Source organism: Bos grunniens, chromosome 25, assembly GCF_055505025.1.
Source record: "Bos grunniens cultivar Pamir isolate PY7600 chromosome 25, Bosgru_T2T1.0, whole genome shotgun sequence".
Taxonomy (NCBI): domain Eukaryota; kingdom Metazoa; phylum Chordata; class Mammalia; order Artiodactyla; family Bovidae; genus Bos; species Bos grunniens.
This window is the reverse complement of record NC_141189.1, coordinates 32,259,370-32,268,325: the sequence shown is the minus strand read 5'-3', so window position 1 is coordinate 32,268,325 and position 8,956 is coordinate 32,259,370. Positions and strand designations below refer to the sequence as shown.

Below are 8,956 nucleotides of genomic sequence, written 5' to 3'. Positions count from 1 at the left end.
CTGCAGTCCATGGGGTCGCACAGAGTCGGACACGACTGAAGCGACTTGGCAGCATACTTACTTCATTTATATACTGCTTCCTACATGTCTGAAATATTAAAGATACAGGTTGAAAAATGTTTTTTCTCTGTGCTGCTCTCTGCACTGTTTGAGCATCCTCTAAAGACCTTTGAGCTTGCCAAGCACGACAGAAAGAAAAGTGAAAGTGTTAGTCACTCAGTCATGTCTGACCCTTTGCGACCTCATAGACTGTAGCCCACCAGGCTCCTCTGTCCATGGAATTCTCCAGGCAAGAATATTGGAGTGGGTAGCCATTCCTTTCTCCAGGGAATCTTCCCAACCCAGGGATCAGGCTAGGATCTCCTGCACTGCAGGCAGATTCTTTACTTTCTGAGCCACCAACCGTAACAGAAACTTTCCCCAAAGGTCTTAATTTCTGGGCTCTCCCTTCATGTTCAGTGAGGTACTCAGAGCTGTTGGATAGGGCTGGTGCACTGGTGGGATCTGTAGGGTGATTAGGTGAGTTGGTGGCATAATAAGTCATCATTTCATTGTGGAACCCCACACACACACGTGTTGAGGGAGCAAAGACATTTGGTCAATTATATTAAAAGACAGGATTTCACTCTTGGGAATTCCTTGACCATCTATCCAGTGGTTAGGACTCTGTGCTTCCATTGCCCAGACCTGGAGTTGATCCCTGGTTGGGGAACTAAGATCCCGCAATCTGCATGGTGTGCAAAAAAAAAGATTTCACTGTCCATTAGGACTGAAGGAGTGGGGAACAATCTCAAAAGGTGAAATAGAAGTAGGGCATGAAAATCATGATTTTCAAAGAAGTCACTCAACCTTGTAGCATGACTTTCTCTAAGATGTTTGGGTCTGTAGAGTCATATCCACAGTGGAAAACCTCAGTGGGCTTCCTATGTGCCCAGGCCTGGAGAGTTATAAGGTGTAGAAAATTGGGGGTACTTTCAATGACAAAGTGTCTCTTCTTGACCCAGATTTAGTCTGGCTCCTCTGAGTCCTCATCCCAATCAGGACTCAACTTCTGCACTTCTGTGCTGGTCTTTGCATCTTCCAATCTGAGCTGGAAATTTGCTAAGTTGGTTTAGTTAGAAACCCCCACCCCCAATGGCTGATCAGATTCCTGTTTCTCCCCACCCCAGCTCTCAGGTGATCTCACCTTGACCTGCATTCTGCAAAAATCCTGGTAGGTTGATTTAGCCAGATTCACCATGTCCTTCCCACATACCCCTAATGTTTCCTCAGTAATTTTCTACCCAGTGACTGATTTCCAAACTTCACCTGCACCATAAATTCCCACTTGAACATGTTGTAGGCAGAACTCAGCCCAGGGGGCTTCCCTGGTGGTTCAGTAGCAAACATTCTGCACTCCCAATACAGGGGGCCTGGGTTCGATCCCTGGTCAGGGAACTAGATTCCTCATGCCACAACTAAGACTGGGCTCAGTTAAATAAATATGTATTTTAAAAAAAGGAAGAAGAATTGAGCCCAGTTCTATGCTGGGGTCTCTTTTCCCATTACAATATTTCCTGAGTGAAATCTAATTTTATTACTTTAACTACTGGCTGGCTCTAGTTTTCTTAGACACCAAGAAGCAGCTCAGAACTTCCCTGAGGGAAGTGTGATGAGCCAGTGAGGTGTCTGCAATGATGTTCTAGGGGTCTCACAGGTAGCATTTATGACAAGGTACAAAACATGACCGTGGATGGTGAGAAAAGAACAGGACATGGCATGTCATGAGGGCCGTGAGCTCGGCCCCTGTGGTCTTGAAGGGGTCACCTCTGTGCTTGTTGAAATCTGCAGGAGTTGACAGTGAAGACCCAGATGAGAAGCACCAGTGATGATAGGAAGAGAATAAGAAGCTTGGGAGCTGCAGAAACAAGCAGGACAAAACTAGTTTCAAGATGAATTCGAGACAGAGAGGACTTTTGAAGAAGAACGATTTCATACAGGCAAGAGAGAACAAACGCATTCCAAACTCAGAAAACAAAACTTTTTAGAGGTCAGAGTTTATTTCTACTTTATACTCAAGGAACTTTCAGAAGGTTAAAAGACCCAGTGATATCTGGGTTTAATATACATCATAGTGAGGTGCTGATAGTTGCTGCCTCTGTTTCAAAACCTTCAGGATGACTGTGGGCAGTTCGATGATACCTCACTAATTCTTCTGGTTCGAGAGAGGTGTAGTCTGAGTTTTGGCATAATCCATACAAGAGTATCCCTCCAGAAATAAGGAATAAAATGATGCCAGAAGCAATTATTGTCACTGAGAGGGAGAAAGGTAAATGATTACCAAAGAAGGCTACCACAGCAATTTTGAGGAGCATAATTATTAATCCAATACGGAACCAACAGATGGGCTTGCAGAATTCTTGCTTTAGTCTTTGAAACCAGGTCCACTGATCACGAGCTTGAGTAGCTGGGATCATGACGAGTCTTATCTGCAGGATGAGGGGTGGGAAAAAATGTTGTTTGTTGTTTAGTCACAAAGTCATGTCCGACTCTTTTGCAACCCCATGGATGATAGCCCATCAGTCTCCTCTGTCCATGGGATTTTCCAGGCAAGAATGCTGGAGTGGGTTGCCATTTCCTTCTCCAGGGGATCTTCCTGACCCAGAATTGAACCTGTGCCTCCTGCATTGGCAAGCGGATTCTTTACCACTGAGCTATGTGGGAAGCCCAAGTTAAAAATTAAGGTTAGAAAAATCAAAAGGTTGACTAGGAACCTATCTCCTCAATTGGCATGACAGTACTTTTGGATCAAATTTTTAATTATATTCACTGAGTTACCAAGTGTCCTGATGTATAAAACAAAGGCGACCTGGGAATTGACTTCCAAAGAAGATTGGCAGAAAATCCAGGAGGATGAGTACATATTCTTAATTTCCTTTCCACTATTTCTTTCAGTAACCTCCAAAAAAGCATCTATCACAAACTTCCAGATTATATCCAGAGAACACTACAGAACTGGGCCATGACCCATAGACCTGAGGTTTGCATGAGGAAATGGTCGCATTTTATTGAACCATCAGCCAATTCTCAAATGATTCAACAAATAATTAGGTACCTATGTACCACATAAAAACATTAACAAGCTTCTGCAGCACAGTGGAGAGTAGGGACTGTGTATTGTGCCTTTCTAAAACTTGTCTAAATGTTTGTAAATTATGATTAAACATTTTTAAAAGACACGATTTGCTTGCATTGTTAAGAATTTTTCCATTATATTTTTAGTTTTGTCAAGAGGATTTTTATGGGTGCTGAGGTTAGGGTAACACTGCTTTTATTAGATGACTACAAAGCTGTTAGAATTGTCTTTTCAGGCCAGCATAGGTAGATGTGTGACCTCCTTTCTCATTTCTTCTAAAAAGGTTGGTTTGTTCTGATGTTTCTACTCTCCTTGATTCAATTTTGGTCACTTTTGGTAACGTGCTTTGGTGACTTATTTAAGAAAACCATACGTTTTACGATATGTCAAGTGAAATAATGAAGACAAAGACAAATACTGAATGACCTTACTTATATGTGGAGTCTGAAAAAATAAAACAACAAACAAAATGAAAATTGACTCATGGATGCAGAGAACAAATGGGTCATTGCCAGAAGGGCAGGGGCAGAGACGTGAGTGAGTGAGACACGTGACAGGGATTAAAGGTACAAACCTCCACTTATAAGTCACAGGGATGAAACAGACAGCGAAAGAAATACGGTCAATAAAATTAACTTTGTATTGGAACAGATGGTTACTAGACTTGCTGTGCTGATCGTCTCATAATATAAATGCAAATATCAACAGTACACCTGAAACTAACATAATATTGTACATCAATTATATTTCAATTATGCTGCTGCTTGCTGCTAAGTCACTTCAGTCGTGTCCGACTCTGTGCGACCCCATAGACGGCAGCCCACCAGGCTCCCCCATCCCTGGGATTCTCCAGGCAAGAACACTGGAGTGGGTTGCCATTTCCTTCTCCAATGCGTGAAAGTGAAAAGTGAAAGTGAAGTCGCTCAGTCGTGTCCGACTCTTAGCGACCCCATGGACTGCTGCCTACCAGGCTCCTCCATCCATGGGATTTTCCAGGCAAAGTACTGGAGTGGGGTGCCATTGCCTTCTCTGATATTTCAATTATAAAAACTCTCTAAATATGGCCAGACACAGAATTAATGTATTAACATTTGTTTAAATAAATGGTGAGAAAGAAAAAGAAAACCGTTTTTTTTTTTTTGCCTAAAATGCCAAGTATATTGCTATGAAGTTTTACATGAACTCTTTTATAACTTCTTTTATCTGACTATATTTCTTGCCTCATTCATACAATTTTCACTTTTTTTTTTTTTTGGCTTGCCACGTTTAACTACTTGTCACCTTCAACAACTAACTTTGAGTGTTACCAGGCATGGCTTCAGTTTTCCAATTTATTTTGTTCCCTTATTAAACTACTCCTCCTGCATTTCTATTGGTTTTATAACTGTTTTTTCCAGAGCCTTAGGTTGAAGGCATGTTTTGGTTTTTCTGGCTAAATAAATACTTTCAAGTTTTTCTTGGAAAAAAGTGCAACAGGTGCTTCAAAGGGAAAAAAATGATCAGTTGGGAGAAATATACTTTATATGCATAGAAAATAAAAACATGCAGAGGGCTTCGCAGATGACACAGTGGTAAAGAACCCACCTGCAAATGAAGGAGATACAAGAGACTCAGGTTTGATCCCTGGGTGAGGAAGATCTCCTGGAATGGGAAACGGCAAACCAGAATACTGGCAACTCCAGTATTCTTACCTGGAAAATTCCATGGATGGAGGAGCCTGGAAGGCTGCAGTCCATGGGGTCTCAAAGAGTCAGAAACTCCTAACACATATATACAGAACATCGATAAGTAAGGGAAAACAGACAAAAGGTAAAATAAGAAACACATCTGAGGAACTGCAATGATCAGTGAATCTTTTTTAGACATACCTGAGTTCACCTAGTAACAAGGGAAAAAAATATTCAATGACTTTCAAACATACCACAACATATATTTTTTAAAAACATAGTTCACTTTACCTGATTAATGAATCTCCTTAATAACAAACAGGCAAACAATGAACAGGCAAACACATCTCAAGATGAAACCTTGAGCACAGCACTGCGTTTCTTTTATAGGAGACAGAGTTGTGGTTGGATAATTGAAATAACGTGGATTCTATGGAGAGCCTTTATCACCTGTCAGATTTCATCCCAATTAATCCAACGACAGAAAATGGTGAGAGGCTGAGAACCTTGAGGGACACTCACGTATCATATACTGATTAAGGATCGTGCATTTATGTAAAACACTAGGAAGTCATAGGTTTGTTTATCCCTGGGATGTTGATAGTTATGGTTTCATTTGGCTTCACTTGATGATTTGGTCAAGACGAGGGAAGTCTCTTTCCTTAGCTGTCACCCAGTTGGTACCAGTGGTTTCCAACTGCCCTGAGTTTGAGAAGCCTGGGACTCTTGTTTTTAAAGATTTCTTCATGTGGACCATTTTTAAAGTCTTTACTGAATTTGTTACAATATTGCTTCTGTTATGTTTTGGATTTTTTGGCCATGGTGGATGCAGGATCTTAGCTTCCTGACCAGGGATTGAACCTGCACCAACTTATGAGTTTTTGAAGTGCAGTTCAATGAGTTTTGACATATGTATATATATATTTATCGATGAAAGCATCACCACAAATATGGTCATAAACACATCCATTGCCTCCCAAAGTTTCTTTGTATTTCTTGGTAATCCACATCTCCCCTCCCATCCCCAAGCAACAACCACTGATATGCTTTTTGTTACTGTATTTTGCTTGATACTGAAAGAAGTACAATTAAGAAAAGAGAACTTTTCTTTTTTCATTAGAATAGAAATTTTATGAGTGAAACTTGAAAAAATATAAATGGTTAAAAAAAGACAAGGAAATGAAAAATTCTGTTTGTATAAAACAACAATAGAAAATACACTATTCTCATATGTTTGGGATGTGGGGTTTTGGATATTATTTTCTTGTAATGTTTAGTCTTTTTTTTTTTTTTTGACCACGGGGCTCAGTGTATGGGGATCTTAGCTCCCTGACCAGGGATCAAACTGGCGCCCCCTGCAGTGGAAGCTTAGAGTGCTACCCACTGGACCACCAGAGAAGTCCCTAGAACACACCAGAATCTGGTGGTACTCAGGGAGAAACTGGAAGGGATTTAGAGGCATCTATATGAAGTTTGTCAGAGAAGGCAATGGCACCCCACTTCAGTACTCTTGCCTGGAAAATCCCATGGATGGAGGAGGCTGGTAGGCAGCAGTCCATGGGGTCACTAAGAGTCGGACACGACTGAGCGACTTCACTTTCACTTTTCACTTTCATGCATTGGAGAAGGAAATGGTGACCCACTCCAGTGTTCTTGCCTGGAGAGTCCCAGGGATGGGGGAGCCTGGTGGGCTGCCGTCTATGGGGTCGCACAGAGTCGGACACGACTGAAGCGACTTAGCAGCAGCAGCAGCATATGAAGTTTGTGGGAGGAAAATGCAAAACATTTTCTGTAATCTGGAATTATATTAAAGTACACCCTATTAGGAAAAACTAAATATTGAATTTTTATAAAACTCCCCGATAGTAGGTTTTTATATTTGTAAATGAGAAGTTTGAACTTGCTTCTGTGAACATTAGTTCTTCTTATCAAAGCTGTTCGAGATATAATTCATGTAACATACAATTTACCCTTTGCAAGTGTACAGTTCAGAGGGTTTTCGTATTTTTTTCACAAGACTACAACCATCAGCATGAATTCCAGGACATTTTCATCATCCCCCAAGGAAACCTTGTACCCATTAGTGGTTACTTCCCATCCCCTCCCTCCCTCTGAACCTGACAACCACTGATCTACTTTCTGTCTCTATGGCTTTACCTATTCTGGATATTTTATATAAATGAAATCTTACAATGGATGGTCATTGTGTCTGGCTCCTTTTACTTAATACAGTTAAGTCCCCTACATACAAATTCCATTTCAAGAGCAATTTCGTAAAGTCCAACGAAGTTAGTTAGGTACCCAACAATGCAATCAGCTATAAAGTACTGTTTGACCACTTCCAATTTACGTTGATTCATGGACCTAGCAATCCAGGTTCCTACGCAAGATTGTTCTTTACAACATCAGACTTTATTTCCATCACCAGTCACATCCACAACTGGGCATTGTTTTCACTTTGGCTCCATCTCTTCATTCTTTCTGGAGTTACTTTTCCATCCTTCTCCAGTGGCATATTGGACACCTACCAACCTGGGGAGTTCATCTTTCAGAGTCCTATCTTTTTGCCTTTTCATACTGTTCATGGGGTTCTCAAGGCAAGAATACTGGTTTGTCATGCTCTTCTCCAGTGGACCACGTTTTGTCAAAACACTCCACCATGACCCATCCTTCTTGGGTGGCCCTACGTGGCATGGCTCATAGTTTCATTGAGTTAGATAAGGCTGTGGTCCATGTGATCAGTTTGGTTAGTTTTCTGTGATTGCAGTTTTCATTCTGTCTGCCCTCTGATAGATAAGGGGCTTATGGAAGCTTCCTGATGGGAGAGACTGTTGGTGAAACTGGGTCTTATTCCAATGGGCAGGGCTGTGTTACCTCCCTGTTGTTTGGCCTGAGGCCAAACTATGGTAGGGGTAATGACTGTAATGGCCATCTCCTTCAAAAGGACTTGTGCATGCACGGTATTACTTTGCTGACAAAGGTCTGTTAGTCAAAGCTATGGTTTCTCCAGTAGTCATGTATGGATGTGAGAGTTGGACTATAAAGAAAGCTGAGCACCGAAGAATTGATGCTTTTGAACTGTGGTGTTGGAGAAGACTCTTGGGAGTCCCTTGGACTGCAAGGAGATCCAACCAGTCCATCCTAAAGGAAATCAGTCCTGAATATTCATTGGAAGGACTGATGCTGAAGCTGGAGCTCCGATACTTTGGCCACCTGATGTGAAGAACTGACTCCTTGGAAAAGACCCTGATGCTGGGAAAGATTGAAGGCAGGAGGAGAAGGGGACGACAGAGGATGAGATGGTTGGATGGCATCACTGACTTGATGGATGTGAGCTTGAGCAAGCTCTGGGAGTTGGTGATGGACAGGGAACCCTGGCATGCTGCAGTCCATGAGGTTGTAGAGAGTCAGACATGACTGAGCAATTGACCTGAACTGATATAGTGCTGTACTGTAATAGGTTTATAAAACTTTTCACACAAATAGTGCATTAAAAACAAACACAGAAATCAAGGAAAATATTTTTAATCTTAGGATACAGGACCTAGGACAGTACAACAGCTGGCATTAAGGGGCTGGCATCGAGTGAACAGGCAAGAACAGTGACTGATGGAGGAGGAAGAAGATAGCAGCATTGAAGGATTACCAGCAATAGGAGACGGAGGGTGAGCTGCAATTTCACTCACCCCTGATGTTGGCACAGCTTCTGGTTCCTTGCTAGATTCAATTCTATCCACCCTCTTGCTTCCAGACACCCTGGGCTTGAAATAAAGATACCATACTACTGTACTCTATATAGTACTGTACATAAAAGCACAACTACTCACAGAAGATGCACACCTGACAATATATGCCAGGCACATGAGCCACCTTATGTGACTGCACTTGCAAACACACAATCCCACCTTGAAAGTTCGGACTTGGAGGTTAACAGGTCATGGTATTTTCAAGGCCCATCCATGTGGAATGATGTATCAGTCGGTCATGCCTTTTTGCGGTTTAATAATATTCCATTGAATGGATATATTACATTTTGTTTATCTATTCATCAGCTGATGGACATTGGGTTGTTTTTACTTCTTCTCCATTATGATAATGCTGCTATAAACATTCCAAGTACAAATCTTTCTGTGGACCTATGTTCTTAACGTCCTTGGGTGTATACAAAGGAATG

At 41.6% G+C, this 8,956-nt stretch overlaps 1 long non-coding RNA gene across 2 annotated transcripts; it reads right to left on the bottom strand.

Annotated features, from left to right (window-relative positions):
* Positions 1–2,020: 2,020 nt before the first annotated feature.
* On the bottom strand, positions 2,021–5,199 carry LOC147345402 (uncharacterized). 2 transcript variants are annotated; one of them, XR_015154722.1, is made up of 3 exons: positions 5,074–5,199; positions 2,381–2,468; positions 2,021–2,293 (listed from the first exon to the last, which is right to left on the bottom strand). It is a non-coding gene; the product is annotated as an uncharacterized LOC147345402 (long non-coding RNA). The 2 variants fall into 2 exon arrangements; XR_015154721.1 differs by lacking the exon at positions 2,021–2,293 and adding an exon at positions 4,807–4,875 and having other exon boundaries at positions 2,337–2,468; positions 5,074–5,188.
* Positions 5,200–8,956: the final 3,757 nt, after the last annotated feature.